The sequence below is a fragment of the Maylandia zebra genome, linkage group LG20 (assembly GCF_041146795.1).
Source record: "Maylandia zebra isolate NMK-2024a linkage group LG20, Mzebra_GT3a, whole genome shotgun sequence".
NCBI lineage: Eukaryota > Metazoa > Chordata > Actinopteri > Cichliformes > Cichlidae > Maylandia > Maylandia zebra.
The window spans coordinates 8958202-8971639 of record NC_135186.1 but is presented as its reverse complement, the minus strand read 5'-3'; the positions used below and the strand labels follow the sequence as shown (position 1 = coordinate 8971639).

The 13438-nt window shown below is 38.8% G+C and overlaps 1 protein-coding gene across 1 annotated transcript in view; it reads left to right on the top strand.

Annotated features, from left to right (window-relative positions):
* Nucleotides 1–4114: 4114 nt before the first annotated feature.
* LOC101465377 (helicase ARIP4) overlaps nt 4115–13438 on the top strand; it is an 83102-nt gene continuing 73778 nt past the window's right edge. The window contains exon 1 of the mRNA XM_023152273.2: nt 4115–4238. The gene's annotated coding sequence lies outside the window, so the exon portion shown is untranslated. The remainder of the gene's footprint in view (nt 4239–13438) is intronic.

Sequence of the window (13438 nt, the reverse complement as noted above, 5' to 3'; positions counted from 1 at the left end):
TGCCTTTTCACAAAATATGGAGCAATGGATCGCCTGTATGCTTGTATACGTCCTTTAACTTGTATGGCTACAGTCATTTGGGTCAGTACAGCCACTGGATACCTGAAACATTGGAGCCCGTCCCATTTGTCATAGGCAAAAAGTGCAGTACACCCTGGACAGGTTTCCTGTCTATTGCAGAGGTAACATGTAGAGACTAATAACTATAACTACTGATAACACAGCTAGGTCTAGGCCACCATCAGTTGCTGCTTGATTGTGGGTCTCTTTGCACTTAGTTTTGCCTTCAGTTATTAAAAACCATGCTCTGTTGGGTTGAGATCAGGTGACAGACATCCCATGTCTTTGCATTGAGAAAGTCTTGGGTTGCTTTCACAGTAAGCTATGGGTCACGGTCCGTTTACTGTCCGATCAGGTCAGCAGCATTTGGCTGAATCTGAGCAGAAACTATAGCCCTGTACACTCCACAATTTACCCTGTAACTTTTATCAGCAGTCACATCATCAGTAAACACCAGTGACCCACTAACTGGCAGGCATACATGCCCCTGCCACAACATTGGCTCCACTAGTTTGACAGATGATGTGGTATGCTTCAGATCACGCGCTGCTTCTCTACTCCATACTTTTCTCTTCCCTTCAGTCTTGTACACGTTAATCTTGTTTTGATATGTCCAAAGAAAACATTTTCCAGAACTCTGAAGGCTCTTTTAGATGTTTAGATGTTGCTTTGTTGTAAAGCTTCTTTAATTCCACTCATGAAGGCGTCCAGATTGTCAAGCTTGACAATGATACACCTGCCTCCTTCTTGATTTGGTTAATGTCTTGAAGTTTCTTTTCTTAACCACGGAAATAATTTCCAATCATCCACTTTAGTTGTTTGCTGTGGCCTTTCCGGCCTTTTGGCGTTACTGAGTTTAAGATTGCAGCAGATTGTAGATTTGGCCACTCCTGATGTTTGCTATCTCTCAGATGGGTTCATTTTGTATATTTCAGTCTAATGACAGTCTTCTTCATGTTCATCTCTTTGGGGCTCATATTGGGAGTTTCAGCGAAAAGCTGCCAAACGAAAATTCAACATTTTGGAATCAACTCTTTTATCTGCTTGATTTGCCATGGAATATTGATAGAGTGCAGGTCTCAACTAACAATCAAACCGCCAAACAGATAACCCAATACTTCATATACTTCATTAAACCACTTTAATTTAAGCTGAAAGTCTGAACTTCAATCACATGTTGACTGTTTGATTTCAAATTCACTCTGGTGGTGAACGTTGCAAAACTTGTGCCATTGTCCAAAGACTTATGGGCCTAACTGTAAAATTTTTAGAAGAGTAAACAAGGCTTCAACAAAGTGAAACCAGACTTTTCACCGTATATTAAGGAAATAGAAAATAATTTCTGTATTATAAAGCTTCAAAATATATCACTGTCTATAATAACAATAGGACAGTTTGTAAGGAGGGTCTCTTAGCGTATTTTTGTACTTCTTTGATCTTATGAAATTTGTTATTTATATATGGTAAAACACAGTCTTCATAACTTTAGTAATAATAAATGTATATTATTAATAACATTTTTAGTTTAGAGTTCCAGAAAGTCCTTTATAGCTATAGTTAATATTAGGATTTCTTGCCTCTGGTTTTTAGGACAGGATACAGCTGTTAGTCAATTTAAACACATTTTAAATTAAAAAGGTGTTGATGGGCTGGTGTTTTTAATGTTGAGAATTTTTAAATATGATATGTGTATTAAATATAATTTATTTATTTTATTTGTTTTTGGTGTGCAGTATCTAACCATTTCTTTACAGATCATCACACCCTTGTGTGTCAGACCTTTGCTTAAATTCCATAATCTGGTGTTATGCGGACCATCTACCAAAAGAGGGAGCCATATCAATATGAAAAAGAGCCATGTTTTTCCATCAGTCCAGGAATGTGTGAAGCAGACCACCTGCTGATCAGTTTCATAACGGAGAATATTAACCCCGTTTAATGTATAACATGTTTAGAAGGATTAGGGAGAAGCTGGAGAGGCAGACTGTTCACATGCATGGTCGAGTTGACATTACAGTCAGCTGTTCTCTTTCAAATGAGACACCTGACACATTTTTGAGTTTCAGTTTTGGTTTTGCAGAGATGATGATACATATTGTCAACACGAATCAGAGTCTTTTAGTCCAAAATAAACAAAATCATCTGATCGTGAAGTCACTGATCTATGCTCAGCCAGCTTACATATTGTATTTAAATTGTTAAATATTAAAAACACACATACAAAAACTTAAAATCTACAGAAATAGATACTGTAAAGCAAAAAAAAACTTGCTCTTTTTTTGAAATCTGTATTCTGGTCAACAGCTGGAGAAAGATGTCAGGGTACAGGTCTGCTTCAGAGAAGAGTCCCGACTTACTAGATGATACTGATGTGCTGGCTTGAAATCATCTGCTCCACTTTAATCATGAGCTCTTCTTATGAAGCAGCCAAACCAAGGCTGACCTTTGGGTTTTAGAATGGAAATGTCGTTCTTTCTAAAAATCCTCCTGATTTAACCGAACTAAAAAACAAAACAACAGAAAAAATCCACATGCTGTTAACTTGTTATAGCTTGTTATAACTGGTTTAGCAGTCAGTAAATAAGGTGAAACCAGAATGCAAAATATTATGAAAGAACCTTTTCCTGTTTATGGTGCATGCAATTTTTTTATTTTTAAAATGCTGAAAACAGTTAAGTAGCACAATGGGAAAGAGACCAGCGGCTTTGTGCATACCGCAAAATTCAAACTCTGTTAGATATGCAGTTATTCAGCTGGAGAGTTTATTTAGGACATAACTCCACGTAAGTGGGCCAGACTTGTGCTGGCATGGCTGCGTGAGCTTGGCAACATTAGGCTTGGTGCACTGATGCACCTACTGTGGCATATCCTTTCTATTAAAAACATTCTCAAAAACAATATTTAGGGCATTAAAATTAATGTTTAGAAGTTAAAATATTGGTCCAATATTCAGGTTTCATGTGTTGTATATGGAATACCTTTATTCAGTAATCACACTACACAGTTGTGATACTATCATGAGAGCACATTCTGTCCAGATCTAAAAAATCAAAAAACAAAAACAAAAAACAAAACAAAACACAATGCAAAGAGCTGCACATTCTTTAAGCTATACAGGCACCTTTAAGTAGTAGCATCAAACAGTATTTTATATGATTGGCCAACTTTTACAGACTTTTTGTTGTCACTGTCCCAGCTAGAAGCATTTTCGCTGGTATCCAATTCAAAATGAGCATTAAAAATATAGCAGACAAATACAATTTCGGTTTATATATATATATATATATATATATATATATATATATATATATATATATATATATATATATATATATATATATATATATATATATATCTGCTAGATGATGTTAATATATATACATATATATATATATATATATATATATCTGCTAGATGATGTTAATATATATACATATATATATATATATATATATATATATATATATATATATATATATATATATATATATATATATATATATATGAGACACTTAGAACTTCAGAGGCCAGCCAGACTGATTGGAAACACTTGCATGCATGGGCGCTTATTCGGAAATCATCGGACATCTGAACAGGAAATTGCATTATGTTAATACCAGTTTATTAAATTAATTTCTTGATCTTGGCCATCTTAGGTAAGCTATAAGCAGGTTTTACACATCCAGACGTTTTGCCGATAGATTATTAAATTTTCAAAATTATATTTTGGGGGTTTTTTGTTTGTTTTTTCGCTATATATCAGGCTTTCTTCTTCTTTGTTTTTGCACAAAGTATGTTGTTGTTGTTTTTTTAAACAACTACTAAATTATATTTTTGGATGATGCAACAAAGGCGAACAAAATGAACCGCGTATTACGCATCAAATAACATTTGACAGTTTAACTTTCATGCAGTCCTTTCCTCTGCTAACCAGCACTGGAGCCCACAACACTTTGGATGCTCGGGCACTTCCGGAACTTTCGTAATGGCTTTTTTTTTTCCTGTACAGAGCGCGTGCAGGGACCAACAGGACCGACCCTCCTCTTTCAGTAAGAAACCGATGAATGGGTGAAAGCGGCCAAGCCTGCCCTGCCTCTCATTACCACTTCCTAAATAAAAGCTTTTTTTCCCCTTTTTTTTTTACTTGAAGGGACTCATCGCAGAGACGGGGACGGAAGGTGAGAGACACACGCCGGCTTTAATGTCCGCTTTCGAATGTTTTCTTCCTGCTAAAAGCATTTTCCCCTCTCCTGTTGGGCTATTTTGGAGCGTCAATTAGGCTCCAGACAATAGAGGAGCATGCTGCACTTGCACCCCCCACCCCTTCTTCGCTTCCTCCTCCTCCTGTCTGCATTGCTGTTGCAGCCCCCCCTCTTCTGTGTTATGAAACAAGCAAGCACGCTGCTTTCATTTTCGTGTTAATTTTTCTATAGCAGGACTTCGGAAGAAGTAGCCGACACAGAGATGCAGTCAGGGGGACACATTAAATAAGAAGCGGATAGGTGTTACTTAACAGTTAGGCTATGAAGGGAAAGCATAAGGAAAGTGACTTATGTAAAGACTTATGTAAACTGAGGCTTTCTGTTTATTAGGATGCCGATTAGCACCATCAGCAGCTTAAGCGTTAGTATTCCCGGGATCTTTCACAGCCACTTTTTAACTTCTCCACTTGCTTTTCAGTTCGTTTGTCACACTTGTGCACAGCTTCAACCAAATGACATCACTCGAGACAGTTTGTAGGACTTTGCACAGCTCCATCTAGAGACACAAAAGGCTTCCACAAATATACAGCAGTGAGCATCTGTAAGCACTGGAATATACCAGTTGTCTTAACACGGAAGTTAAAAGTGCAGAGGAAAGTGCATCTGCGCAGAAGTATGGCAGTTTATTTAACTGTACCCACACACACCACTGTGCAAAAGTACAGAGGATTTTATATTTTTTGTTTTCAAGGAGCCACACTTTCTAATTATTCCTTGAGGAAATAGTTCTCCAGGCTTTCTGAAGGTCTCTCAAAGTTTTCACTCAATTTTCAGTCCGGTCCTTGTACCGGACCAGAGGGTTGCCATTTAACACCGGGCTATGAAGGATTAAAGCACAACAAAGGATACCTAGATCACTAGAAGAACTTGTGTTGTGTTTATACTTAACGGACAACTTAGCAATTTATTTTATATTTTAAGGTACTTGGTTACCAGCAGCCTGCTACAAAAACTAGTTCCTTCAATTTCTTTGATTCAATCTGTGGAAAATGCCAACAACATGGTTTGACAGACATAAACATAGTATTTTTTTGCAACAAGGTTATCCCCAAAAAGAAAGTAACATAGCATGAGGTACAGCAGGGGTGTCAAACTCAAATACACAGTGGGCCAAAATTCAAAACTGGAACAAAGTCGCGGGCTAACGTTAATATTTATTGAAATATATTTATTCCTCCAGATATAAGAATGAATCTTTTCTTATGGACTCAAACACGTCTTGCTGAAAAACTGAATATGGAACAAGCAAAGCTTAATACTAAACAATATATATATTAGCTGTATAATACCAGTAGGCCAGCTCTAATAGTAATTTGGTATGGCTTTGCGGGCCAAATTTGGCCCGCGGGCCAGAGTTTGACACCTATGAGGTACAGTGTCTCTAAAGAATCTGTGGAAACTACACAAGTGGAGGACAAAAGAAGAAGTGGCCTAAAAAAACTATTTACAGCAGATGAACAGTGCCTGCAAGTCATGAAAAACACTTAAAAAATGCAAGACCTGGCTCATGACCTTAGACATGCATCTGGTCCTCTGTCCATCCAGCGACTGTTCACTGAAGCCTCATCAGAAATGGTCTCAGTGAAACGTTGGCTGTCAAGAAGCCATTCTTAAAGGAAACTGGGAGAAAGGGCTGAGGAATGCCAGATTACTCAAGAACTGAACTAGAAAATAACATCCTCAAGGGCTCTGTCATGGTTTAGGACTGAATTTCAGCCGGTGGTGTTGGAGATCTTGTTAGAATTATGAACACAGAAAAATACCATCAGATTTTGATCTACCGTGAAACACCATATGAAAATTGCCTGATTGTGCCACAGCTTAATTTTTTCAGCATGACCATTATCCCAAATATGCTGCCAATGTAGTAAAAGCATATTGGGACAGAAAAAAACACCAGAGAACACGAATCAGTCATAGACTGGCCTCCCCAGAGCCTGGACCTGAACGTTATTGAAGCAGTGTGGAAACATAGTTGACAGAGAACCGAAAAAAAGGGAGACAACATCCAAAATATGCTGGCTCTGGATAGTGTAGTGGTAAGACTACGCCCCATTCGGAGCGGGAGTCACAAGTTCGATTCCTATCCAGTAACGGTCCTGGCTAGACCCCCCATTCTTAAAACAAAGCCCTGGAATGGCGCGGCTATGTCTGCAGCTCAAGAATTTCACTACATGTTGTACCCTGTATAATTGTGTATGAGACAAATAAAGGTTGTTTACTTAAAAAGAGCTTTGAATGTCCTTCAAGAAGCCTGGAGAACTATTCCTGCAGACTACTTAAAGAAATGACAAGAAAGCTGCGAGAAGAAAGAGAGTTGAAGCATACCACATTTCTACTTTAAAGCTCATTAGAAGTGCACAAACTCTGGTTTTGCAACCTGAGCTTATGGAAGCCTCTTTACTTTTAAAAAAATTCTATCAAGCTCCTGTATAAATCTTAAACGCTTCACTAACTGGCCGTCAAGTGTTGTGTTTTTTTGGGGGGTTTTTGTGGGGGGGTTTTTGGGGTTTTTTTAGTGAAACTTATTGTGCTGCTGGTAGAGATGAATTTGAAGTACCGTTTTGAAGGTTACATTGCGTCTTTTCTTACTTAAGACTGTCTGGAATGATTCAAACTCAAGCTTTGATATGATCAGGTTGGCAAACTCCCAGACTTGTCAAATCTGGCCGTGTATGTGTTTGTCCAGTTTTGGCCTTTGTTTCCTCTCTCGCGCTCTCTTGAACAAAATACTGTTTGCAGGCTTGCATACTTCAAACACAGGTCAAGATTGGTTAATTACATTTTTGCGGGGGTTCTGTTTAGATCCAGATTCTCAGTATAATTTTGAAAGGATGATCTGGGGGCGCTCCTGTAGTGCTCTTTTCATCCCTCCAGTCACCCTTACATCACTCGGTCTGTTCCTGCTAATGAGCTCAGCAGGCAGCTCAGTACAGGAACACATCCCTAGAAACAGCACAGGAGTGATGGGAGCAAGGTGGCTACCGCTGGCCTGCTTGACATTTATGTATGGTGATGGGGGTTGAGCACCAGATGAGATTTCATCTGCTTGACGATATAAGGGGAAGAACTGCCCGCACTAGCATGATAGCGCTGGTGGCGAAGTCGAAAATGCACTTTTAGTTCTCACTTATCAAATGTTTCAAAGCAGTTAGGGTGAGATGTGTTCATGTAGTTAAAAAATAAACAATAAAGGATGGAGGATATTTGTCTACTAAATGTACTTTCTGCAGATGAATGTGCCAACAAGGGAATCGGGAAAGAATATCTGTCTTTGAGTTATAGAAGAGGGCATGTGTGTCATGCTCACTGCTTCCCATACTGAGTCCTAAACAGCGGGTGAGTGTTGTAAGTGTCTCTTTGACCTACGCTTCTTGTAAAGACGGGGGACAAAAACCACAATGAGATAGAAAGTGATGAATGCCGGGCAGGGCGCTCTGACCTGGGTCAGATGCTAATTTTCAGAGTTGAGTGAAACATCACAGCAGGGAGTTCGGATTAACTAGAGATTTGGTTTTACTTTATCTCTCCTTGTGGCCAGAAAATGTAAATCAGTGGAGCAGAAATGGAAAGAGAACGAGTGAAAGAACGACGGAGCTGAGGGACTGAGCTCCGGTGCTTCTCATGTTTTAGGAAATTCGTAATACCAACACGAGTGGGGTGGATGAGCCACTGTGTCTCTGACCTACTGTAATAGTTAACCTAACTAAATGTCATTTTAAAATCTTTAATAGAGGAATTGTCAGCAATTTCTCTTTTTTACTGTGACACATCAGGATTGATGGAGGAAGTGTGAAATTTTGCAAAAGGCTCATTTTTCTTCTTGTGGCTAATTGAGTGTAAAGAACAGAGGGGCAGATGCAGAGAGCGACTGCTGTCTAGCTTACAGCAGTGAACATGCTGAGTGTTACTTCTGTCTAAAACTGCATGCGGAAGAGTGGTTTGAAGTCTGTGACTGTTCTCTTTATGTATGAGCGTAAAAACCTCAGCCAGTGAAAAGAAATCTGGAGACAGGGATGTAACTAATGGCAGCAGCAGAGTGGCTTCTCCCGAATGATGTCGCCCATCAGAATAAAAAACCCTCAGCATCAGTGGAGTGTAAGAGTAGTACTAAGTACTCCTTTATACTCAGTTCTTCACACCATTTGTAATGGTTTTGAGGGCTCTGTGGTGTGACAAGCATATCGATGCAAAAGCGTGGCGAGTGGCAGCAGTTGTGATGTCACCATTCGTCAGAGTGACCATGACAAGCTTAAACCAGACTTGTCATAAAACCAAAGCACTTAAAACTTTGAGAGACTTTGTTATACCATCTTTATTTGTGTAACTCAGGCTGCTGAAACATTATCTCCAGTATGTGCAGGAAATAGCAGTTAACAGCCAGTCAAAACCAGCCAGTACGCCCAGAGTTGGTGTGAGAAGGCAGGACCAAAGTGGTGGAGATGATTGGGGCACGTTATGAGTGTCTGTATTTGTATATGTATGTTGTTATGATCGGATTGGTTTAAATAAGTTAAGCAATTTTAAAATGTTTTTTATTTATAAATGTAAAATATCTCTAGCCAATCCACAAAAAAATCCAACGTAGCCGAATTCTGCAGTACTCAGCAAACCTTGGTGTGGCCATAGGGGTATGCTATGAAGAGGGATTAGTAGGTTATCGAGCTATGTCGAACATGTAGTCAGAGTTTTCAGTGTCACAAACGTCATTCTCTTTTTACTGGGTTTAAAATGACCAGAAGCACCACGATTTCACTAATTATTTTACTTACAGCATGTTGTAAGTGTGATAGAGATTCTCTGCTGGGAGAACATGTTTTTAGGTGCATGTTAAGCTGTAGCTTACTACTGCCTAGTTACTGCTCATAAGCCTGTTTGACACTGCTGGAATTGCAGCTACTACTGCACAAAACACACAGTAAGAATACCTGTTTAATCAAGTTCACTTTGATCTTCCAACGAACTAAAGCAATTTCAAAGTCTCTTCTATTAGGCTGTGGGACAGGAACATTTAATGTTTAAATGTCTCTACTTTAAAGTTTCAGACTAATGTGCAGCAGTCACATTAGAAATAAATAGCTCTGAGAGGGCACTGTGATAAAATAAATATATTCACTCAAATTAAAATGTCAATTTTACTGCACTGTGCAGTCGATCACCAGATTAAGGATTTTCCTCAACATTAATCTCTTGTATTTGCAACAGTGTTGGCCTTGACTGTTAAAAATTTTATGTTCTTTATATATTTGTGTCACTGTTTTACTATGATCAGCTGATAATCTCTCCGATTGGAGCCGGTGGCACTCATAGGGATCATTTTGTGCAGGAGAAGAGTCATATGATGCTTGAAAGGGCGCTTTCATGTGGGCCGCACAGAGCCTGAAGCGGAAAGTCCAGCTTAATAGAGAAAGCTGATAACCACCATCGTGATACCCGTTATTTCCAGCTGGAGTTTTGGGTTTTCTTGAGTCAGCTAATGCAGAGAAAGCCTGGCCGTGTTGACTTTCCTACCCTTCAGGCCTTTACACATTCAGTGGGGAATTAATTTGAAGTCCTGCCTTCATGTTCCTTAAGAGTCTGATATTTCTCATTTTCAAAATTCGATGTCATGTTTTGATTTATTACACTGTGTCTTGTCTAACAGTATAATTAAAACAGGGGGATGGGGTGGGGGTAGCAGCTGCATCTGGGCTGTTAGCTGTAGCAAGGTAAACAGTTGAGCATAGGGGTTGTCTCCTGACTGCTTTTTCCTTTAATGGAAAGTTACTACCGAGCCTGTCTTGTGGAAAAATCCTACACACCCCTGAGATGATCCCTTCAGGGCCTCATCCTACTAAACTTTTAATGATTTAACATCTTCTTTCTGAGCACCTGCTCAGTTTTAAGTTTTACTCCCAGAGTCAAGGATTGTATTGATGAATGCAAGTCTGCTGTGATGTATCAGATTTTCAGTGCTAGATATCTGAGAGGATAGAGTCTGTTCACATCTCTGAGTTTTCATCGGCCACTTTTTCCTTTCTTTTCAGTAACACACTGTGAACTCATTGGAAGTGGTCTCAGTTTGAATCTCAGTGTTTGTAAACTGCATTTAAATAATGGTGAAGCTATCCACTGCAGGATTTATGTCACAGTTATTAGAGTTCATTCATTTATTTCGTGACAAATATTTGGTGACATTTTCAGATTACAAATTATTGTAATAATCCCTGAAAGGAAATTGTTCTGCAACAGTTGCTCAAATGTCAAATTTCTTAAACTGTACAGGTGCTGGACCCAAAACCTCCTTGCAATTGCTTTGTTTGCTAGCAGTCACCCGTAGTTTGTGTGGTAGTATCCGACTAGTCTGTACACTTTATTTCTCATGACCAGATGCTCACAAGTGGTCCCTATGGGTCTGTGTTACTGCGGTCTGTGTGACTGTGGTCTATGATGCTACGGTGACCCACAGGGGTTAAAAATGTACTCATTGCTCTGTTAAGTCTCTCCTTCTCTCTCGAATCCATGAATTCTTGTACATATGCAAATATAAACTACACAGCTTACTAAAGCAAACAATCTTAAGATATGAGAATTTCAAAAGTTTTGGTCAGATGTGGTTCAGTTTAGGATCCGCAGTATTGCAGTGTCTATGACAGCCAACCCTCTTCAGTGTGTTTATTAGTACAGCTATACTTGTGCATCTTCCACTTAACCCAGTGGTAAAGGTTGAATTCGTTTGCAGGATGTTGAAGATTCCAAGAGACCCGATACTTCTTGGGTGTGTGGGTGTGTGGCAGTCCAGGGAACAGTGTTTGTTAGCATTGTTTTTATGTTTGATCTGTGACCTCTGATAAGCAAGCTCTCTCTTCTCTCCTCTCAGTTTTTTTCTTTGCGCATGTCTCTGCGTGTGCAGTGGTTATGATACCTGCTTGTGTAAATGCACCTATTTATTGTTGACATTAGTCATTTGTTGTCCAGTATCCATAGCTACACCTGCTGCATGTCTATCATCTTGTTTACTTTCTTCTCTTTGTTCTATCTAAATTACAGCACTGTGTGTGTGCATAGCTAGATGCTTGGATTCCTGTTTGAACATGATTGTAGGTCAACATGTGATTTGAGGGTTGCTTTTTGTAGCCAAGATTAGGAAACTGGCCTACTAGAACAAAAGGAATACACATACATCCACTGACATGCCTTTTATTATTTACACTTATTCAGCTGCTTGTTAATAGAAGCAACTGAATAAGTGTGTCCATATGACAAGATCTCAATCCAATAGAGCACCTTTGAGATGTAGTGGAGAGTTTCATCATGGATGTATAGTGACAAATGAACTGTGTGATGCTATCATGGACTGGCATGCATCTCTGAGAAATGTTTCCAGGGTCTTGAATACGAGCCATGAAGCATGAACGCAGTTCTGAAGGCAAAAGGAGGTGCAACCCAGTACTAGCAAGGGTTGTGATTATATAAAATTTTGCTCTATACCAAAATTTAATTAACTAATGGACTGATAATTTAGTACCAGCAGTTCTTATAAAAGACAAAAGAAAGTAATAGTAACTATTGTCTGCTTCATGATTTAGCACTTTCTTTGCTAATTGTTTTTTTTCCCCATTGGTTGTGTGTTGTTTGAATAACATAAGAGACTTTAATAGAGTCTGCTTATTGCAGGGATTTTGCTTTTTTCACTTAAAAAAGCTCAGATAAGTGTTAATTCTTACTTTTTAAACTCTTTAGACTTTGTTTTGTTCCGAAGTTGATTTTTCTCACAGGTGAGGAAAGTTTCCACGACTTCAGTGTTGAGTGCTTTTCAGCTCTGTTTGACCAATGAGTAGAAGAAGAAGGGGAATATTAGATGCCTTTTAATAAAACCACATTTTACATTAAAACAAATAATAAAAATGTTTGCTCTTTTTAATTCAAGTAGTTTTTAAAAAAAATATACTGTTCTGATAAGCAGTTTGTTTCCCTTTAGAATCGCATTCAAGTTTCATGTCTGATAAACATGAGAGGAAATGGATCTTGGCAGAGGTGGATGAGAAAATATGATTGGATTTCTTTTAATAAACATTTGTTGGCTTGCCAGAATGGCTTTAAAAGATTACGCCTTAAAGTCACAGACCATATAAAAGATGGATGTAGCGACTGTGGCATAACCTGTTGGTTTCTGAAGACCTATTTTCAAACGTCTTGCTGAGCGTTGCCACTGTTGTCATCTTGGTTGCAAAATAAAAATGCATGTGACAAGGAAGGGTGGATTTAGGTATGAAACCGTAGACTCATTGACTAAAGAGTTGTCAATTAGAGCAGGGCGATATAACCACAAATATTTATCACGATATACATTTGAAAATTTGCGATAACGATATAACTGACGATATAATTGACACTAGACAAAATACTTTACAACTCCTCAACTTTATTAGTGCAAAAAAACCCCATTAATGTAAACAAGCAGCTGTTTTTTATGTGCATTAAAGTTATATAAAAATGTGACAGTGCAAATTCCTTGCTGACAGTTTGTACCACATAAAATCATTTCGAGGTCAGTAAACACAACCAGAATTCATACATAAGGCACACGGGATTATAAGGGGCACTGTCGATTTTCAGAAAATTCAAAGGATTGATTTTAAGTGTGCCGTATTTTCCAAACAACACGGTAATAACGACGTCCCGCTAGCATGCTCTACCAAAAATAGTGCTTTGTTGTGTATCTGACGGACGAAAGCTAAACCAGTTCCACACCACTGAAGCTGCAGCATTTTTACAAACCAATTCTGGTTCATCTGTTTCATTTAACGATCCACTTTCGCTCTTCTCATTCTGCATCGCCGCCATGTGCGTATGTAAACAAAGGCACTGCGCATGCGCGTTTTACCCATATTCTATCGCGATATGTCATTTTCCTATCGTTGCCCAAAATTACACCGGTATTACCATGAATGGTATGATATAGCCCAGCCCTGTTGTCAATTACAAGTGGTTAACCAATGAGTGTGCAGTTTCTACCAGAGATAATCCACCATTTTGAATTTTGGATGTTGGCGTTGGAGTGATGTCACTCCTGGGTTGACGATGTTCCTGTAGTAAAGTTCTACAGGATATCAACCCCCAGCAAGTGATAGGTG